The sequence below is a fragment of the Glandiceps talaboti genome, chromosome 13 (genome assembly GCF_964340395.1).
Source record: "Glandiceps talaboti chromosome 13, keGlaTala1.1, whole genome shotgun sequence".
NCBI lineage: Eukaryota > Metazoa > Hemichordata > Enteropneusta > Spengelidae > Glandiceps > Glandiceps talaboti.
This window is the reverse complement of record NC_135561.1, coordinates 20872458-20896739: the sequence shown is the minus strand read 5'-3', so window position 1 is coordinate 20896739 and position 24282 is coordinate 20872458. Positions and strand designations below refer to the sequence as shown.

Below are 24282 nucleotides of genomic sequence, written 5' to 3'. Positions count from 1 at the left end.
TTTATATCTGTCCCAGTGTCTGGCTCTGCATACAAGACTTTTTTTCACTTGTATTCATAAAATTTCATTTTCTAGTCAATATATCTGTTACGGCAGCCTTAATTTTTTCTATGTTTATCATGACTCGATCCAACAGTATCTAGTATTTAATTTAAAAAAATCCACACCCTTACGACAGGATTAGAAAAATTTACAATGTCACTGATCATCAGATCCTAACAATCCCACAAGTGTGTCTGGGCAAAATTATCATTTATTGCTGAAATTTGAGATTAACTAACAAACGGTTCATAGTTTCCTTCAGAGTCCCTAACAATGAGAGTGGAAGTCACAGACACTTCACTTCTATTACTATTTCCCCACACTCTTTGACTGATGGGGGGTGGTAGTCAATAAGCGAGAGTCCCTTAATGACAAGAATCTAAGTAGGTAATCAAGACTAAAGTTTAGTCCACTTTGTTCGTCAATCTTGTCTATTCTTACAATTAATATTTCCCAAGTCCATTATATAAATTAAAGTATTAGTCTTAGCTAATGGGTTTAACTTCCTATTGCCCCAAAATTTAATTAGTTTAGCAACCAAAGCTTTCGCCAGGTATCCACCATGGCTTCGTCAGTGTATTCTGGTAAGCTAATTAAATTTTGGTGCAATACAAAGTTAAAACCCATGATTAACTTCGACTGAACATTTGCAAAGATGAGCTTTCATCGTATTATAATTCGTCTTATCTTTTACTTTTAAGTTAGTAAATGAAGGGTTTTCACTTTTCCTGACAGATTTTTGTACAATTTTAATAAATGAGACAACTTTAATAGTACATGAGTACAAATAGATAGTGTGATAACCATGGAAACAGTCAAAGCCATGATTTACCTCCACACAGATCTATTCACAGCAAATCACTGAAAACATTGGAGCATCGGATATACACTCACATACTCAGCCCTACTGGCTACAAATAAATTGGATTTTGCTTTCATGTCAGTCAAATTCTAGATTTTGTGTGAGTACTTGTAAGATTTGGTCATTTGGTAATCCCCGTAAGCCATGACAGTGAAGCCTTTCATAGTATATAATATATCGTCATTTCACTGAACCTGTCATGCTTTCCTGGAAAATTCTCCCGACCTAAATTAGACTTTTATCAATGCTAGAGGCAAGGTCATCTTTCCTGTTAACAGCACATCATGCGTGTCAATGGGAGTGAGCAAGTCTTGAGAACAAGTCTAGAACCCAGTTTTTGCATGGTTGAAACAATCAAATATAATCTTGGCAAGAGAGTACAGTATATCGTCATAGAAACTATACTTACTAATGTCACAAGCAGGATTACTTAAATAGACACCTAAAACTGTTATTATCTTCCAAATGGAAAAAATAGACACCACTTTAATAAAACATATCATTGCAACATGTTGATAAGCTATTAATTGAAAGGATGTTGGATTTACTATACCGGTACTCTCAGTAGGGTGGCATTTCATATCTAGTTGTTTGTCTCAAATGATTACATATCTTGATTACAGAGTAATTATACCATCACAAGTCACAGCTATCAACCACTAGTGTAAGCTACCACATTGAACAACAATAGTTTTAGTTTGTATGTATCTTAGTAAGCCGAAACCTCAACTGCCGCTGTAGTATCACAAACTTCTTCTCTTGATAGAGATAGAGAATTTGAATGTTTTACATTAGCCAAATTGAAATCCTATGAAAGTAAATGAAGAGGGAGACATAAAGCTGTCAGTTTCAATTTGTGTCTTTTGTACTATTTTCCATTGTTTACTTTGTACTATTTTTCATTGTTTACTTTGTACTATTTTTCATTGTTTACTTTGTACTATTTTTCATTGTTTACTTTGTACTATTTTTCATTGTTTACTTTGTACTATTTTTCATTGTTTACTTTGTATTATTTTTCATTGTTTACTTTGTACTATTTTTCATTGTTTACTTTGTATTATTTTTCATTGTTTACTTTGTACTATTTTTCATTGTTTACTTTGTACTATTTTTCATTGTTTACTTTGTATTATTTTTCATTGTTTACTCCGTACTATTTTTCATTGTTTACTTTGTACTATTTTTCATTGTTTACTTTGTATTATTTTTCATTGTTTACTTTGTACTATTTTTCATTGTTTACTTTGTACTATTTTTCATTGTTTACTTTGTACTATTTTTCATTATTTACTTTGTATTATTTTTCATTGTTTACTTTGTATTATTTTTCATTGTTTACTTTGTACTTTTTTTCATTGTTTACTTTGTATTATTTTTCATTGTTTACTTTGTATTATTTTTCATTGTTTACTTCGTATTATTTTTCATTATTTACTTTGTATTATTTGTCATTGTTTACTTTGTATTATTTTTCATTGTTTACTTTGTATTATTTGTCATTGTTTACTTTGTACTATTTTTCATTGTTTACTTTGTATTATTTTTCATTGTTTACTTCGTATTATTTTTCATTATTTACTTTGTATTATTTGTCATTGTTTACTTTGTATTATTTTTCATTGTTTACTTTGTATTATTTGTCATTGTTTACTTTGTACTATTTTTCATTGTTTACTTTGTACTATTTTTCATTGTTTACTTTGTACTATTTTTCATTGTTTACTTTGTACTATTTTTCATTGTTTACTTTGTACTATTTTTCATTGTTTACTTTGTACTATTTTTCATTGTTTACTTTGTACCATTATTTCATATTGGCCTAGGAAGTTGTCGGTAATTACCGCCATTTGCAGGTGTTAAATTGTCCAATGCAGGTGAATTTTTGTAAATAACAACATTCAGCAGGTGACATTTTAAATTTACTGGCATTTGTGAAGTGAAATTTCAACTTTTAGCTGAATTTGTCAGACACATTTTGAAGCTCACTTGGATATTTTCATTTTTTTTGCATTAATATAAACATTGTCATTCAACAAAATTGATGATTATTTGTATTCAACAGATAAACATGTCATTTGTTACAATGAATGTCGATAAGAATTAAAATTGAATATATATTATTTAATTTTGCTCCTAAGTTTTAAATTTTAGGAGCATTTTTACTCAAAGAGTTAAATTATTTATTAAAAACAAAATGAATATTAATGATTATGATAAATCTAATGGCCACTCTCTGGTGACTAATTACCATCAGCATTTCAAAAATATTGATTAGATATATAAAAATTTATCAATATCTGACAGACTGGAATTTTAGATTTATTAATACTCATAATATACATTTTTAAATGATCAATTATCGAATATGTAAAATCATGAAATGACTCTCCAGAACCAATAGTTTATGAAAAGGCTTTTATTTCTTGGGGTGGTATTCCCTTTAACAATGACAGCAGTCTTTTGTTTTGGGTTGTTGATTGTCTAGCGGTCAGAAGAGTTCTATTCATTTTGTTATGGGATGTAGTCATACTTACTCTACAAAACTAACATAAATCTAATGGCCACTCTCTGGTGACTAATTATCATTAGCATTTCAAAAATGTTGATTAGATATATAAAAATTTATCAATATCTGACAGACTGGAATTTTAGATTTATTTATTTATGTAGCATCACTATAAAGGTGACACAGTGGTTTTACGATGTGGCTGCATGTAGATCACAGTGTAATACTCAATCATACCATATACTACTACTACTGTAACTACACTACTACAGATTGGAGTTTTTTGTCAACAGTCTAGTATGACCAGCTACATGCCGCAGTTTCTATGGTAATTTTGGTTCATAATTTCTCATAACAAAACACAATTGTCGCAGGTAAAACTTCACGGCTAATGCATACACCACAACTTAGCCAAATTCCTGCTTGACCACTGCCCTCTCAAGTTTAATTGATATGAGAGAGAACATTGGCATAAATAAGTTCATTAAAGTACGGTGATAATTAATTAATTATATCATGATGTATACAACAATGCCACTCTGAGATAATTTATCAAGGTGTGATTCAAAAATACAATTCACTATAGACTAGACTCTACGCTTGTACTTGTAGTCGAAACACTGTCACAAGAATCAAATTTCATGCATATTGAATTTCACAGAACTTAAAAAACTGGCAACTAGACAAGATTCACATCACCGTTGTAGTAAGAATCAAATTTCCAGCAATTCTATGACAGCCTATTGTATTTCAAAGAATTAAAAAAATTAGGTATTCATGGAAATAGATAAGATTCGTATTTCAATGCTGTTTTAATACAATCAAATTTTTAGCAATTTTGTGATGGTCTATCGTATTTCTTGGCACTTATAAAACCTTGGTATTCACAGCAATAGTCTGGATGAGATTAGTAGGCAGTGATAATATAGTATCATTTCTATACTTCTTCACGTTGCTATCCATCATTTCAATGAAGGATAGTGAAACTGAGAAAGTGTGTAGGATAAAATAATTGGCCTTACATACCTCACAAAGGATTTAATGTAGCGTAACCTATTCAGGTACTATGTAGAGTGACTGGTTGTGAGCAATTATTAAGAATATTGGAAATGTCACCAGTTCAGTATTACAAACATCATTGCTAGTTTCTCTTCATGTAATTATTAAGAATACTGGAAATGTCACCAGTTCAGTATTAAAAATATCATTGCTAGTTTCTCTTCATGTATTTTTAATCACAATTATTTATCCATTTGGTTTATTTCAAAACGGTTTTCGCTGAAAGACCAATCTTCCAACTGTTTGAAAGAAAATATAAAACTCATTACATGTAAATTTGTGATGACTAGTAATACTGCATAGATACACATAGTTTTATATAAGAAGGCTTGCATAGGTATAACCACCTGGTTTTACATAAAGTAGGCTTGCATTGGTATAACCACCTGGTTTTACATAAAGTAGGCTTACATAGGTATAACCACCTGGTTTTACCTAAAGTAGGCTTGCATAGGTATAACCACCTGGTTTTACATAAAGTAGGCTTGCATAGTTATAACCACCTGGTTTTACCTAAAGTAGGCTTGCATAGGTATAACCACCTGGTTTTACATAAAGTAGGCTTGCATAGGTATAACCACCTGGTTTTACCTAAAGTAGGCTTGCATAGGTATAACCACCTGGTTTTACATAAAGTAGGCTGGCATAGGTATAACCACCTGGTTTTACCTAAAGTAGGCTTGCATAGGTATAACCACCTGGTTTTACATAAAGTAGGCTTGCATAGGTATAACCACCTGGTTTTACCTAAAGTAGGCTTGCATAGGTATAACCACCTGGTTTTACATAAAGTAGGCTTGCATAGGTATAACCACCTGGTTTTACCTAAAGTAGGCTTACATAGGTATAACCACCTGGTTTTACATAAAGTAGGCTTGCATAGGTATAACCACCTGGTTTTACATAAAGTAGGCTGGCATAGGTATAACCACATTACTCCACAATATTTGTCTTCACTGGAAATGACTGGTGACAATGGTTTTGTCACTTCCTATCTATGACTAGTAACAAGGCTAGTTAGGTTGCTGCAACTGAAACTTTTTATCAATTTGTTATTATTTTTTATTCATTTTTAGTAACCTATTAACATCACAATCTATTTTTTTTAACTTTGATGTCTAATAAACTGCTTGTATTGCTAGCAACGGCAAATTATTAAAGTCATTTGAAAATTATATGCTCAAACTGATTGGTTAGAAAAAACCCACTCAAACTGATTGGTCGCAATCAGTGATAATGGTACAACAGTCTAATTAACTATATTCAAATTAAGTCCATTATGTAAATGTGACCTTGTTGAGACATAGGTGGTTGGTCTATGATTGAGATGAAGACAAAGGGGACATGATTTACATACAGCAAATAGTATGTAAATATCTATGTGTACACTGATAAGAGCCACTGGAGGATGTGACTAAATTAATTGTTTGTCGTTACTAGAATTACAATCGGTTTGTGAGTCAGCAAAGTAAAATACACAGATAGTGTAGTGATGTTAAAACAGGCTACATTTTTAACTGTACATGTACATGTACTTGCCGAAACCTGCAAAGAGATCAAACTTAATCAGTTTACAAATTTTGTAGATTTAATATTCTTTATATGTACCATAATCTTAGCCAATTGTCATATCTGTCACTGACGTGTACAATTTTTGTAATGTAACAAGACATGATGTTTCCAATATCCCTTCACTATGTGGAATGGTAACAATTCAACCAAAATTTTTGTTTTTTATCAGAGGGCACTGGTCTAGACTATTTATTCTATGCATACTGTTTACACATGGACATCAAGCAAATGTTTACATTAAAACTGTACACTAGTTGTAACTGGAGCATTATTTATCAGTCAGACAACAAACAATATATTCACTGAAAAATGTTAAAATAGCAATAATTAGATATTGTACATATCAATTAGAGGTCTATTTATGTATAGTTATTATTATTATTATAATAATAAGTTGAAATCATGATTTATTGAGGTACTGTTTTTTGGATCTGCACCCAAAAATCAATTTAATTGGATACATGTACTATGATGTAGATATTGTACCATTATATATAAGTGTACTGCAGCTACACAACTACATTTTACCCACAGGTGATTCAATACTGTTCAGGATGTACAATATCACAGTAATCATTATATTTAACAAAAAATGCTTTAAAAAATGTTCCAGTTGCTGCTAGTATAGCATGAATAGAAAATTGACTTGTTTAAAATAAATGTTTTTGTACATTTTTCAACAATTATCTGAGTAGTTACATGCATCAGTGATTTTAAATAATGCTGACTGTGTTGTTCCACAATTTTACACTCCATAACAATAAATCAAGAAATAATAAAGTTAAAAATAGGAGTTAAAGAGACAAATTCTGAATCCATTGAATATTATCATTCTAGTTACATCTAGTGGGATTTGCTTAATTACATAGATTCGTCTGTCATCATAAAACTTTGGAAAATAATTTATGTTTTAATAATAATTTATATCTTAGCTGCTGTGTGACTGAAATGAAAAGAGCTGTTCACCACTTATTAATTTTATTGATGACAAAATGGCGTAATATTCACTTCAAAAATTCAAGACGAAACGTTGAAATCAAATTCTGGGAGAAAGTGGAAAGAAAATTAGGACACTTGTAATCGTAATTAAGATAGTAATTACTACTTTAAATCCGATGTATCTCCCCCTCATCTTCTTTTACAACCAATTACTTTCATTACAAAATGTACAGTAGATTAAGACAATTCTGGAATTGCGCATCATATTTCTAAATATAGATTGGTCAGGATGCCGCTTTTTATCATCAAGAATAACGACAGTTATGCCTTCATGTCTGTTTAATATGTATTCAATACAAACTATGTGATGATTTAGCGAGATACGGTACATGTATTTTCCATTTCCTGTTTAATACAATCTTTTTATAGAAACTTTGCATATACTTTATTTTCAATACACGAGTACTGTTGAATGATGTGTCCTCGTCTTTTCTTGTATTATCTACATTTATTAAATTCAAAAACAATTAATATGATTTAGATAGTGTTTCATTTCCTGTTTAATAATAAGCCTTTACAGAAACTTTGAAACTACTCAGATTTCACTACATGTATAATTAAATGACTGTACATGTATCCTTGGTCTGTTCAAGTCTCACCAATGATTAAAATAAATAATATGATTTAGCTAGGTGTTTTATTTACCTTATACAGAGACTTTGAATGTAGCCTGATTTCCAGACATGTGTATTGGTGAACCTATCCTTGTCTAGTCATGTATTATTTACACGATTTATAAATATACAATATGGCAATTTAGTGACATGTATGTGTACATGATTTCGTTCCTGTTTAAAACAACCTTTTACAGGAACACTGAATTGATGTCAAATTCAGGACATAAAAATGTTACACCCAATCTGTGAAATTGCCCAATTCATGAAATGTACATGTAACTTTGCCCGGTTCATGGAATGGTCAACCTTATGCAAATGAGAGTATAGATACGGTGTAAAATCGGCGAAATTAAATTTTGGAGGAAAGAGGTTTGAACTGGGGTGTTGATTAATATTGAACTCTATCAAAACACAAACTACACTAAATTATAATAAAACAAGCCATTGAGAATGACATAGTCCCCGCTATGATTGGGTTTTAAGGAATTAGCACTACTCTGATCACGCAACAACACTTGTGAACCTAAATCAAACAGACTTAGATATGTTGTGTCTGCTTGTCGGACATGGAACATGCCTACAACAATAAAGGATTGGTCGGGTATGGGGGATCATATCAATATGAAAATGGATATGCAAATGTATGTCATAGAACACTGTCCTAATACCAACTCTGAATGAGATCTGTTTAAGCATGTCTGAGTTATGGCTTTGGACATGGAAAATTCACAAACAAAATGGCTGCCAGGCAGCCATATTGGATCGTATCATGACGAAAATGGATATGCACATGTATGTCATAGAACACTGTCCTAATACCAACTTTGAATGAGATCTGTTCAAGCATGTCTGAGTTATGGCTTTGGACATGGAAAATTTGCAAACAAAATGGCTGCCAGGCAGCCATATTGGATCGTATCACAATGAAAATGGATATGCACATGTATGTCATAGAACACTGTCCTAAAACCAACTTTGAATGAGATCTGTTCAAGTATGTCTAAGTTATGGCTTTGGACATGAAAATTCACAAACAAAATGGCTACCAGGCGGCCATATTGGATCGTATCATGACAACAATGAATATGCACATATATGCCATAGAACACTGTCCTAATACCAACTCTGAATGAGATCTGTGTGAGCATGTCTGAGTTATGGCTTTAGACAGGGAAAATTCGCAAACAAAATGGCTGCTAGGTGGCCATATTGGATCGTATCATAAAACAAATTGACGTGCATATGTATGCCATAGCATGTTGCTCCTGTACCAAGTTTGAAAAAAATCGGTACAGGCATCTCCAAGAAACGGCTGCGGACGGACGGACGGACGGATGCACGGATGCACGGACGCACGGACGGACAGACGGAACCCAATCCATAAGTCCCCGTTCCGGACTTCGTCCGCGGGGACTAATAAGAATGGTGAAGTAATGAGTTTGTAAATACATGATAATAAAATTGTTTGATTGTTATTGTGTGAGTCCTATAAAATACGCTCATTTCATGTACTGGGCAAAGTTACATGGCCTTGCACATTTCATAAATTGGGCAATTTCACAGATTGGGTGTAACATATATATATATATATATATATATATATATATATATATATATATATATATATATATATATATATATATATATATATATATATATATTCAAAATTCGGGACATATACTAGACATACATACATATACTGGACATACATATATATTATTGAATATACTTTGATTACATATTGAATGTATCAATATCTGGTCATGTATTATCTACATAATTGATAAATTCATACAACAATTTACATGGTTATTTAGTTACAAATATACATGTACATGTTCTGTTCCTAGTATCGAATAAATTTTTGTTCCAAACACAAACTTGAAAACTGTACGGTAACCTGAAGTTGTGTGTTTCAACCGAGATTGGAAGCTCTCTGCATGGTACAGACATTGGTGTTTCAAGTTGTTAACTACATGTAACTGACACATGCTGGTTAGGATTCAATGCCAGCCATGTGGTTGTACACAATGTGTTAGCCAAGAAAGTAATTCTTGTGCTATATCATGTATTATATTATATCATGCTACTATGCGCCATTCTGATTGGATAATAACTGTGGTAAAATCCCATTTTACCACGGCTGGCAGTGGTAAAATGGGCCCCTAAACTAGCATATGAATAGTACATACACGCTGAATGTGTTCGTTCTTATACCAATAAGTTAACACTTCCCCAGAGTAAAGGTGTGTCAGGTATCCTGTACAATAGTTTGGGTTACAGTAGTCCAAATAATTCCACTGATGACCTTGCGATCGAAAGCAACGATCGATCAGTGGCTTCAACATCACTGATAAGGTACAAGTTCTCCCCATGCAACGAGCCGTCTCAGCGTCCTACTCTCGTTACGCGTTGAATCAAGCAACACCGATTCAACTTTTAACCATCAGTCAAGGTGCCTCAGGATTATTTCGAAACTGTACATTTTCAGGTTCGGTCAATGTTCAATTTGTTACCCATTAAATTAAAGTAGACTGTGTAACGTCGCGTCTCTGATTTACTGTCTCGCGCTTTCTCCGATTCAACGCCGAGACATCTATTTTTAGCAGTGTACAAGATTGTATTGTTCTTATGAAAATATCCAAACAAAATTGTTACTTTCTTTGACCTCTTGCCCCCTTTTCTTTGTTGCTAGTTTTCAACGCGTTTTCGTTATGCATTATATGATGTAAATAAAGTAATTTATCAATGCAATGCAATGCATTACAATGCAGTGTATGGCTGTGTTCATGCAGTGTGTGTGGGGGCTACATGAACGTATCCACTCATTAAAATATGCTCGTTCCCGACGATCTATTGCCGACGATCTTTTTCTGTACGTGCGAATTCGCCTTTTCGGGCATATAAATAACCACAGAATCACATTTAGAAGAAATATACACACATTTTGATATAATATAATAGCAATAACTCCCGCCGAAGGCGGGTATACAATCGAATTTGGTACAATTCGCTCCATATAGCACTCGCCATTCGGCTCGTGCTATATGTCGCGAATTGTACCAAAATCTCGTGTCTACCCGCCTTCGGCGGGGGTTATTGCTTAATTATACCGTACACAAGCCAGGTTCAACAAAAAATATGGAATATATACTCTGGTCGTTCTACATGTCATCATGACAGTGTGCATCTATATCACTGCAATGCGTGTCTATGTCATTTGTTCTGCTATGTTTGAAAACGCTCAAAATTGCCATTAATTTCTCTGATTTTTAAAAAATATTACGGACGATGATATTATTTTATTCCCCAATATTTTTCTTCATTCAGCCAGAAAATACTCGTGACTTAAGGGTTGTCACTACTGGTCTAGCAGCTTGTAGACGAAGAAAAATATTGGGGAATAATACCTATTAGTAAGTATTTTACACAATTCCAATCTTTCCCTTCATATTCATAAAAATATCACATCATTGTAACACCACAGGCCTCCCTGTGACAATGGTAAAATATACATCATAAAATGGTTAGTCCAGCTGAGGTGTATGTGGTTTGAGAAAGACTGCATTATGATTACATTCTATACATAAGTAATGTAGAATCTATTGAATGTATTGATTGCCGTACAACCTACATTTTGTATATCGATGTCCATTTCACAATCACAGCATGTCATCACCAAGATTACTTTGTATAATCACAAGAGTGCTAGCACATGTTCGATTAAAACTGGAGACAACTTTTTTTATTCATTGATTTCTGTTATCTACACGTAGCATATGGAACAAGGTAATAGGGGAAGTTCAGTAATCTCCTTTCTCCCAACTACCGGTAGTAGAATGACAGAACCCCATGACGCATGAGTGCAAGTGTGGCATACTCAGGGTATTTATAAAGTGCTTGCAGTGTTCTCTGCGTCTGTACTTTCATGAGCGTACCATGCAGAAGTGCAACAGACAACACTGCATGTACTATGAGGTAAAATACTCCTGAGTACACACACACACACACACACACACTTAAACTCACATGGCATGGGGTTGTTATTATTACATATATTTAATATCTGAAATGGCAATTTCTATGATAATCATAAGAATCATACAGTGCAATCATACGATTTTGTGTGTAGTGAAATGGCATACTCATTTGCATCATGTAGGTATGCATTTAATGTTTTTAGGTATTGCACTGCAGTGCAAATACCGCTAATATGCGTGTGCACCAGTGCATGTAATCTCTAGTATGTATGTAAATTAGATGTGTACAAGCAAATAGAAATACCTCCTGGGAGAAAGAGGATTAATTTCTTCCTACTCCCCAGTAGTTATGTGAACAATCAAGTAACTTATTTGAGCTAAGAGAAGTAATAATTCTTTCAAATTTTGTGAGAATTTTCAGTTTGTCAATGTAATCCTTGGTCACATAGGGGAAGGGGAAAGTTAAGTTAGCACTGCCATCATGAGGGTTAGTTTATGACGATGGCTACACCAAAATGGTCAATATGATGTACATAAATATTCTACAAGATGCAAAAGCTATTTACTAATGACTGTGTCTGAACACACACATCTACAGACAATGTCTATCACCAAGAAGCACTGACATCTTGAACCCCCCCCCCCCCCCAACATAAACACATTAAATCTTTAATATGATAATGGAGAAAATATGTGTAAATCCAGTATGCATGTAAATTATCTAAAAATCTGTTAAATGGTGACAATTTATTATGAACAGTTTTATACACTATGACATTATTCTGTGACTAAAATTTCATATTCATTTTTACGTTAGAACTTCTACTTCTAAAATAAGGCAGAAATAATTGTAAAAATTGAACAAAAATTTGTTACAATCTTTTTTGCCGGAAAGCACCTACATGTACAGTAAGTTGTTATCACTTTTAAAAATGCATGACGACATGCAATTATGAATACAATTTTGCAAACTACAATGTGTAGTACAGTTTGACCTTCAGTACGACCTGTACAATACTTTGTAATTTAGATTTCCTGTGTTAAAAAGATCAAAGGGGTATGAAACTGCCGACTCTCATTTTCAAATATCGTTATTTCAATCTTTTAGCAGCAGTTTATGAGTTTGCAGTTTTGATGAATCATAAAGTGATATACATAATGCATGACTTGAGATCAAACTTCATACACCATTAGAATAAATAGATATTACCAGAAATATTGGCTGCTTCACATGAAGTTTAAAATTGCAGATTTTTTGATAAATTCCAGTGACTCATGAAATGTAATGAAATAAATATAGGATGCATTTACCAAGTTGAACACGTTAAGACAAAAACTATGGGATTTACAGCCTGGTCTAGTATGTCATGCATCAATGTCATTCATTCTGTGGTACTAAATATTTAAATCACAACATTCAAAGTCACCAATACACTTCCCAACTTGTTTATAAATTATGCTTGAGAAGGTATAATTATATCATTCCCCAATATTTTCCTTCAGTGAGCTGGAAAATAGTCTTGTAACCTCAGTTAAAAGGTCATGCCTTTCCTTATCTTTAACTAGAAGTGACAACAATGCTTCTATCACTCATCTCCACCCAAATTATGGTACTATATATATGTTCTAAATCTTGTAAACCAGAGTGTGCACACATCTTTCTGCTGATGTGACAGTGCATTTTGTACATTTGCGGACAAGTAACCTTGTATGGTTTTACAATGATAGAGGACATTAACAGTTTTATCATATTTTCCCTTCACTGTTTACATAGCAGAGCTTCCCAAACCTCACCATAAGTATTGTACATGTATACATCAAAAGTTACAATTATGGTACTGTGTGAGCTAGTGTACATTGGAAACTCAATCTCTGTAAGTGTAAGCCAGGGCTTAACTCTTCTCTGACCTGGAGGCATGTCTTGTACAGTTGTGGAAAGAAGGCCATGCAGTTTTACGACAATAGGGAAAACTGGACTTTTTTACCACATTTTTCCATCGCTGTTTGCAGGAGTTTTAAACCTCAGCAAAAAGTAAGCATACATCAAGATTTATAGCTATCATATACACCTGGACTTTAGATGGAAAGTAAACTGATCATGTATACTTGAAATATCAAAGAAACAATTATTACTCATTATTCTATACAATGGTGAATTAATAGCTTCTGAATATGACTTTTTGTTTGCATTTCGCTAATAATTCATACTTATTATAAATATTAATTTCAATACAGGATTTCATATATCATATATCAATGACTAAGTATATTTGGAAAGTGTCACCAAACATTTCAATATTATATAAATCTAGCAGAAACTAATCATTTAGAAATATTGACAAAACGTATTACTAATTCTTATTCTCACTGCACGAAATCTTGTAGTTAAACTGCACTAGGCAACTGGGACATTTTTTATCAAATGTAAACCACAGATATATTCACTAGAAGCTCATAAAAAGACATAGTATCTGTTAATTAGTGGTCAATATTATCTGTAGGTAGTGTAGTGACAGGTTTAAGACTTGTCAATGGGTGAACGCTTGGTTTTGAATTTGTCACCACGTTAAACTTTATTACATTTATGTAGTTGTAATATACTATACAATGTAGTATCACGTCGTTTCACTGAAAATTGTTAAAATACCAATAACTAGATATTGTATATAATATGTTAATAAGTGGTTGATATTATCCATAAGCAGTACAGAAACAGGTTGATACAACCGATGCAGCCAGGTTTTTTTTACAGATGTCTATAATTAGAATGTCATTTACCAGTGGTGGACAATAAAACCTGGCTTTGAAGGAGCCGAAAAATATTCTTCTCATCACATTTTCAAACTAATATAAATTAATTGACACAAAAATAGCACAATCATGGCATCATAGCGCAAGTGTATTTGACTGTTGCTAATTATGTACTGGTATATCACTATAAGACTAACTTTCACAGACATAAACAAACTGATACAAGAGTGAATCTACATGAGAGGCCTGCTTGCTATTCGGTACCTTCAAAGCCAGTGTTACTTGTTCAACACTGATAAAATGACATCAGATCACAGGTATCTCTTAAAAAAATGACTGCAACCATGATTGTAAATTGACATCAATATTTAGTGAATATTGTTGTAAAATATTACACCACAATGTAGCGATATCAAGTTTTGTTGGGTTTTGATGACAGTAGCTGATTAGACTGAAATGTCTGTTGTTGTAATTATTCCTGTTGTCGTTCATTACAACATGTATAAACAAACAACACATCAATTCAGTCTGAAAGTGAAAAGAAAAAAACCCTGACTCACTTGGATCGCTAGGCTGTGGACTGATAGAATCTTTCAAAACCTCGGGAACGTCTCTCATGTCACTAGCAGAAAAAGGCTGTTTTGTATGTACTGATATCTATGGTATACTTCAAATATCTTTGTACTTGGCACCCTCATTGACTACATAGGACTAAGTTAAATCATTCAGTGATGTGTTATTGTGACCCACCATGTTATTGCATAACACGACACCAAATGATTTAGGCTTATGTACTTGTAGACTGATGTAAAGTACAAGAACATGAGAAGTATGCAGTTGATATCGGTACATACAAAAAAGCCATTTTCTAACAGCGACATGAGAAATGTTCCCGACGCTGTGAGAGAATCTCTCAGTCTGCAGCCTATCGATCAGTTGGGTTTTTTCCTTTTCACTGCAGCTGTGCTGTTTCTCTGACCCTCATACTTGTCTGGCTAAAAATACTGAGTTTGAATTACTTGTGGTCAGAACGCTGGCCAGGTTTCTCATTTCACCTGCTACAATGTTATTTAATAAATAAAGTTTGTCTACACTCTGGCTTTCTGTTTGGAGGCTACTATATATTAACTAAACTTGCCACCTTTTTATACTTGAATATACTTAATTTTCTAGATCAGTGGTTTTGTTCCACATTATTTACTGTGTGTGGCAAATTTCACTTTAATTACGACCAATCCACTCTGTACAGTTTATTTCAATGCATGGCTAGTTTTAAACCAATTATATACATTTATCATTTGGATCTTGACTCAACTTTTTAATGTCCAAACTCAGCACATGACCACCCATATATCTTTTTGGTAATAAATTCTTTCAGCAAAATGCAATGTACATAATACATGATGCTTGCATATTGGGTTAAAATAGCATGTACAAGGGAACCATCTTAAGTGAATGCATAAATTGAACGCCCCCCCCCCCCCCCCCCCCTTAAAAAAATTGATCAAATGAAGGAGCAGATACCGGTATAAGAAGTCAATTGACACATCAATATGTCTTGTTTCCCTAAATTATAACATCTCTGTACCCATTAAGAATACCATGTACATGTACAGAGAATCCCTTAAAGCTCAGTACTTTCCTGTAAAGCTGACGTACTAACTGCTATTAGTTTCCTCAAAAAGCTAGATTCCTTTAAGGTGACTTCACTACTACTGCTACTGGAATGTTGTTGTTTTTTAAAACTATTTTGTTACATATAATGAATTATTCATAATATTGTACACCCTGAACAGAATTGCATCACCTGTCGGTAAATGTATACCCACATAATATTGTACAATAAATTCAATCAATTTGATTTTTGGGTCCACACCCTAAAATCACCCCCCCCCCCCCCCCCAATATATCATGACTGTTACTGTACTACTTGCAGATAAAATTAATTTCCAATTAACAATGTCTCATTCATTATTCAGCCAGGAAATACTTATGACATAATATAGTTTGGTTTTTGTCAAAACAATACAAATATTTTACTTGTCAATGAATGTTTTGTACTTTTGTGAAGGGGGTACAAGCATCAAGTTTATACATATTTGGGCATACATGTAGTTTTTGCAGTATATTTAAAAGGTACTCACAGTATTCTACTTACTGAAGCACACTTAACCACCACTCACATGTGACTAAACTCAAACCTGGTACCAAGATATAACCCATAAACAAGCCGATGATGTCATTTATCATACCTATCAAAAAATGTTACAGAAATCCCTACTATGGAATCAGTTGGTCTAACAATGCCACAAGACAATTGTAAGGTTATAGAAGACAATATTCATTGATATTAACATTATACTGAATTGTGGGTAAACTTTTTATAAACTCAGTTTGTACCACTTTAAATGAACAATCACAGAAAAACTGACTAACAATTACATTTGTACAATCATCTGTGACTCTAGCCAAAGTTATCACGTGAATAATTCTGTTCAAAAAATTGTTGCTGTAAATTTAGTTGCTATTGAAGAAATTAAATAACTAGGCCTTGTTGAACTACGACAATGTACTTTGATTCTTGATTCATTACTGTTACAGTAGTAACTGTTTCTTGACCTCATTTAGCTTAGCTTCAACTAATACGTATATAATTAGAATAAGTGGGGCTGTAAGTTGCCACTGTCTGACCACGTGGGTGGTTGTAGACAGATTGTGTTCACTGAGTTCAAGAAAGATATCAAGAAAATAGTACACAGAGGAATTCTTGAAAAAGTACTTGTCAACTTATGCCAAATACACAGGGGAGGAATTCTTGAAAAAGTACTTGTCAACTTATGCCAAATACACAGGGGAGGAATTCCTGAGAAAGTACCCCTGAATTTTGTGAAATACATACTCTTGAGAAAGTACTCATCAACTCGTGTGAAATACACAGGAATTCTTGCAAAAGTACTCCAGGACCTGAAATTTTCAGAAATAAATACTCTTGAGAAAATACTAATGAACTTGTATGAAATACACTGGCTGAGGAATTGTTGCAAAAGTACTCCCTGAAATTTGGTGAAATACATATCCTTGAGAAAGTGTACTCATCAACTTGTGTGAACAGTGTAATTCCTGGCAATCAAAAAAGAATATTTTAGATTTCTGAAGAAATTATGTTTGCACTGCACTGGGAAATCAAGAATTTGTAAGCTATGTTTCATAGCAACACAGTCTCAAGTTCTGAAAGGATAACATTTAGAAAGTGGAACACTTTTATAATCAAAGAAACATAAAATTTACTTCAATATTAAAGTTGACACAGAAATGTCAGGGTTACCTTGTCACTTAAAATACTTTTTAATTCATTGCACTCAAAAATAGTTATTTATTACGCAAATACAAATTTGAAAGTAGGTGACACGTGGTATGTACATGTATGATGTAGATGAAGACCCATAAAAGAGTTGAAGAGAAGTCCATGCCATTTAATACTAACAGGAATCTTTATAAAATGTGGTTTAGCTGAAAAATCACTTCAATATTCATAAAAATTTGACTGAAGTGAGCCAACAACAATTATTTTTATTGGGTCTATTGAAAAATATGTTGAGAAGTGTTAAAAATTACAAGCCACACAAGACTTTTGTCAATTATTTTTTGGCGGGAATATAGTTATCAAACACTGGTAACTGCAGCAGGTGTATTTTATTTGTGAACAGATATGTGCTAAATAATATACATATGAATATATTCTAAATGAAGCTAAATTGTCTGAAAAGCTTACACAAAAAACCCCACATCTGTACAAATATCTGGTTTCAATGGTAAATTGGTTGCGATACTGTTGTACATTTCATTGTAGCAGCATGGTGTATTTTTCTATGATCTATAATTCATAAAAGTCAGATTATTTCATGAGGCTTTATTAATATCTAAACTGAAGATGAATTGTACAAAAAATTTACAAAAATTTCAGAAAAATAAACATTTGCTCAAATGATTTCAGAGGTAAATTGGTTTTGACATTGTTTTGGTTTAAACTGCAGCTCACTGCTTTTTCTTTGAACATGATGTCTGTGATAAATGGTTTGAACAGAGAGCTTAATAATTGTACAAAATAACACTGAGAAATACAAATCATTTGTTCAAACAAGTTTCTGTGAGAAAGCGGTTAATGCTAAAGGTATCCAATAACTGGTACATGTAGCAAGTGTATTTTTCTAATGAACAAATCTATTTCTACAAAGTTGGCATACTAACGTAAAATAATCATAGGTTATGCAAAAAAATTTACAATACTTTTGGCTGGAAAGTTGTTACAAAGGAATGAATAAAGTAAGTACATCTGAGTAAAATACAGCAACCATAATTCTCTATCAACAACTTTCTCACATAGTCTAGGTTTACCTTTTTTTTTAAAATTTGATGGAATAGTTGGAAAATTGTCGTAACTGAATGGATTGAATAAAAATAACTCCATAGAGAAGACTGCACAGTCATATATTTTCATTCAATATTTTTCTCCGATAGTCAAGGATTTATTTGTAAAGATTTACAGGAAAACTAAAATTTGATGTAAAATATTTTTGAAGGGAAATCGTTGTTACCAAGGGTTTAATAAAATGACTCCTTGGAGTACAGTAAAAAAATGTAGTTTTACACTGACAAATTTCTATCATGTTCAAGGTCCATTTTTTCAAATCATCAGAAAATTTTTAAAAATTTGATGTAATATTCTTGGTAGGAAAGTCATTGTTACTAAAAACAACTAACTACATAGAGCAGACTGCAGCAAGCAAATTTTTTATTGAACAATTTCTATTCTGATCTCAAAAGATTTCTTTTTTAAAATTCACATATTAAAACCTAAAATTTGACATAAATACTTTTTATGGGAAAGTTGTTACTATACCAAAGGATTAGAGCCGACTATAGGAAGTGAATTTTTCTATTCAACAATTTTCTCTTAAACTAGATTTTATGCAACACTTTTGATGGGAAAGTTGTATCAAAGGGAGAAATAAAATAACGCATTTTACACAAAGCACATTTTTCTATCAACAAAATCTTTTCTTCAAATTTACAGAAAATAAATTTGATGCAACACTTTTGGTTTGGGAAACTATCATAACTAACAGGATTAATAAATTAATTATATATAGCAGACTGCAGCAGGTGTATTTTAACTGTGGGCAATCTCAACAGAGCTAGTCCGTAACCTACTGCTGTGGCTTCCTAGAATAGCACCCATCATATATTAGTTGGTATGATATAAGATACTGCTGCTATAATATTCATTGTGAATTTAAATAGTTCTATATCCACTATAAATAACACAGTTTATTCACATCAAACTTATAAACAGCCCATGTACTTTTAAAATTATTCATAAAATATTTTATTTTTTGTTATGATAATTACAGCAAATGTATGTAAAATGTGCTGGTAGTTCTGCCACTTTGAAGAGCAAGCAAAATTGTTCTGATAATAAAATGCAGACAAAAAATTCAAGATTAATATACCTCCTTCAATGCCGAAAGGATTGTGATTGCAAATCAAAATCACATTTTTTCTTGACGTCAGACGATGTCTTTTGTGTATGGAAGTAAAGAGTAATACCGGGTACGGAAAATGTGAGATTTGATTAGGGTTGATCCAAAGGCCAATATTTGACATAATTCGTACAACTCAAAAACAGCTGGTTTCTATCAAAACTCAACGAACTAATTACATGTAAGTATCAACTAACTGTAACCTGTCCAAGGTTTGTAGAAAAACTGGGTCACTGTAAAATTCATGATAGTCACTCTGAATATTATGTTGTTAGTGGACCGGGTGATAAGTAGGTAGAGTCTAGCAGCGTTACTTTGAGTTGAAAGATATATTTTCCGGCTGAATGAAGAAAAATATTACAGGATACTGTAATTACACAATGTCATGTATGTATACAAGTATGATATAATATGAAAAATCATGTTAAGTCATGGTGATGGTGATGTTAAAATTTTTGTCTCAAACATTTCTAACACTGGAGAATCAATGACTAATACATATAAAATCCTATCTTTTTGTTTTGACATTCAATAGCTGCTATTGTACATAATATAACTGTATATTTATACATACCATGTCAATCTTGGAAATCTAATGACTACAGTATTTTAATATCTAAACAGCCATACAGTGGTAATTGTATTGTTAAGGCTGGTAAACGTACATACATTGATAAAATCTACCGAAGTTTTCCAGGTATTCAGCCATACAGTGGTAACCGTTTTCTTTTGTTTTGTTTTGTTATGGTGGTAAATGTACATACAATCTACTCCAGGTATTCCCACCATACAGTGGTACCATTTCGTTATGGGTGGTATTAATGAAGATACAATGTACCAAAGTTCTCCAGGTATTATTTATTCTACAAGGATTTCTTTCCAGAATCAAAGGTACAATGTACAGATGTGTACATATATGCCAGTTTTATCAGATTTCCTACTACCAGGCTTTCAAGAACCAACTTCCAACAATTCACTAAAGGCTATTCTGTACATAAAAATAAGTTCAATATTCCACATTTCCTCTCTCTCTCTGATTATTTTTCCTCTTTTCTCTCTCTCACGATATCGTTCTAAAACCTTCTCACTAGATTCACTATCATTTATTTATTTATTTGATATATCATTGAAAAAACAACTTGTTCTTACTTTAAAGTTGGTTATATATCCTGTATACAGAGTAGGTAAAATATAATTCAGTTCCCAAGTCATTTTTTACTAGGAGGGTTTCCTCCATCAAAATTACATTAAAAATGTACACAAATCTATGACAGTTTTATCAGATTGTCCACTTTCTGTTACCCAGATTCAAAAGCCTAGGTTAGTGAAACACTGGGTCCTATACTGGGGAAAACTAGCTATTGCTATCTGTATGGTATGTAATTGTCTTTAAATGAAGTTTACATAAATAAATAAAAAATCACAATAAAAGAGTAAGATTTCAATGATTATAAAACAGAAATATAAAAATATAATTTTTTCCAAAACATTATCATATTCATAATAGTTTGAAGTGTTAGATAGATATTTCTTTGTACATTCACCCTTGACCTGCCTGCACTAATATTATTTTTTATGTATATGATATGGCAGACAATCAAACATATATACTTTAGTCAGCACTAGTTGTAACTGGTCTGTTAATTAATATTTCAATCAGACAACTAACAACATCTTAAATTACCAATAATTAGACATTGTACACACATCAATTTGGTCTATTTTATCTATAAGTAGTATAGTAATAAGTTGAAGTTGTGATTTATTGCAGTAAACCCATGAATCAATTTGATTGGATATATTACACCATACTATGTGTATTGCAACACATACAAGTTTACCAACAATTGGTCTAAACACTGTTCAGGGTGTACAATATTATAATTAAATCATTACGTCTAACAAAAGAAGTTTAAAAAAACATTCCACTTGCAGCTAGCATTTTAACCTCTCTATCGTTAAGTTATTATTATTTTTAAAGTCAATTTCTATAGATTGATAATTATAATATAGTATGATACTGTAAATATTAAGAACAAAATAAAATATGTATAAATATACTTGAAGAAAGAAATTAGAAATAAAATGAAGCCACTATTCAATGTACATTTCCATACATTAATAACATTATTTACAGGGTAAAAAATTGAGAACTAAATAAAAATGTATATATATGCAGCCAGTTAAAAACGACAGAAATGAAATCAATTTTCAAAATAAATTTCAAGAAATGAACTATGCATACAGATATGGACACAGATGAAAAATGTAAACAGAAATGAAATTATAAGACTGCACTGAAATTAAATCATTTTTGTACGACTGATACATTTCAACGTCAATTTATATAAAAGTTCATTCATAGTAACATTATTAATATTATATACTTAACGGATGGACAACAAGAAGAAAAATAGATGAAATTAAAATTATATGAGAGGCATGACTTTCTAAGGTGATGACAGTTTCCAGTCAATTTAAATAAATTAATAAGTGATTCAAAATACGAGTGACACTGTGAACATCAATAAAATAAAAATATATATTAAATGTACCCATCAAAGAAAATATATTGAATTAGAAATAATCTTATTTTGTATGAGTGATAGGACTTGATATGCTGGTTATAGTTTTCTGTCAAATTAATGAATTAATATTAATACCACAACACTGACAAAAATAAAGAAAAAAAAAAGAATTATAAATAAATTATTTTCATATAAGTGGCTACATTTGGTATGCTGGTGATAGTTTTAAAAGTCAATTACAATAAATTAATATTATTATTAATATTACAACTCTGTGAATATCAACAACACAAAAAATACAAAAAAAGAAAAAGATTGAATTGAAATAAATTAAAAGTTAATTATTTTTGTATGCGTGGCTACACTTGGTATGATGGTGATAGTTTTCAAAGTCAATTTCAACAAATTTATCAACATTGAGGATATGGACAATAAAATAAAATAGAGAGAGATAAAAAAAAAGGTTTAAAATTGAAATGATTGGTTATATACCTGAGAAGATTTGATATGTTGGTGACAGTTCTGATATCAGATGAAGTTAAAGTACTCTATAATCTAGAATATTGAAATATTATCCTTACCCTCAATCCTCCTCTACGCCAAGCATGTCTGTTATCAATGTCCATACTAACGGTCATCAGTGTGTTTTGTAGGAAAACTAACAACATCCCGATACATCAAACTCTTCTCTACTGTCTACATTCTATGGTGCTAGCACTGATGTCAAACCTAAATGGAATCTCTTCAGAAGTCATCAATCCGTACAGTGTACCATCACCCAACAACCTAGTACACAATATTGGGCTATTATAGTAACCTACACTACACAATCTTCCTGTTTGTGTAGCACAACCGATTAATCTCATATCAACCCCTAGCTTCCTCAAATTAACTCTCTGTTTATAACCATATTTCTGAAGAGTTAAGGAGCCCTCTCTGCATCATCAGGATCACCTGGAAATCTACCCTACTGTTAAAAGGGCACTCCATCTCACTTACTGTGAGTCAGGTTTATGGTCGATTTAAGCTGCACTTAAAGTCTTTTCCTGGAGAGAAAAATACACGGCATTTCATTTGCTTTTCTTTTCGTCAAAGGTTCACAGAGGGTGGCTCAATTTCAAACCAAAGACTTGTGAGTGATGCGTTACTACAATAAGACGCTACTTGGTTGCTTGTTTTAGCTGTACAGTCTATTTGTAGCCTACAGCTTTGTAAATATCATGGGGTAAACATGTACACCTGCTCAATCATTTTCAGCCTCTTATTCAATCAATCATTTTCATTCTCATAAAGAGTCATATTAGATAACATTTCAGATATTGAAAATGTGAAAAGTGGAAGTCATTCTAGTCCGACATGGAACACTTTGACATCTATGAACATGAAGACTGGCTCAATTTACTAAATTTTTACTGTATTTCACGTCTACTGTGCTTCTTGTTCTTTAATATCTGTTCTCTTTAGTTTATAGTTACTCTTACTAGTTCCTGACAACCGTGTTCTGATTTTACACTACATATTTACGTTATCTTCACACATTACGTCTAGTGAATGTCATTACTCTTGGCGTTAAAGTTGTTTATAGTTAGTCTACACGTAGTTCCCGATGACCATGTTCCGATTTTATACTACGTTATCTTCACAGTGTAGTGTAAAACCAGAACACGGTTGTCAGGAACTAGACTAACTATAACCACATTTAACGCCTAGAGTAACGACACTGACTAGACGTAATGTGTGAAGATAACATGGTGTAAAATCGGAACATGGTTTTCAAGAACTAGACTAGTTTATAGTTCAAGTGACCACCTTCCTGGCACCAT

The 24282-nt window shown here is 32.3% G+C and overlaps 1 protein-coding gene across 2 annotated transcripts in view; it reads right to left on the bottom strand.

Moving 5' to 3' along the window:
* LOC144444531 (gamma-2-syntrophin-like) overlaps nt 1-24282 on the bottom strand; it is a 123936-nt gene that overhangs the window by 25155 nt on the left and 74499 nt on the right. The gene's annotated exons all lie outside the window — the stretch shown is intronic.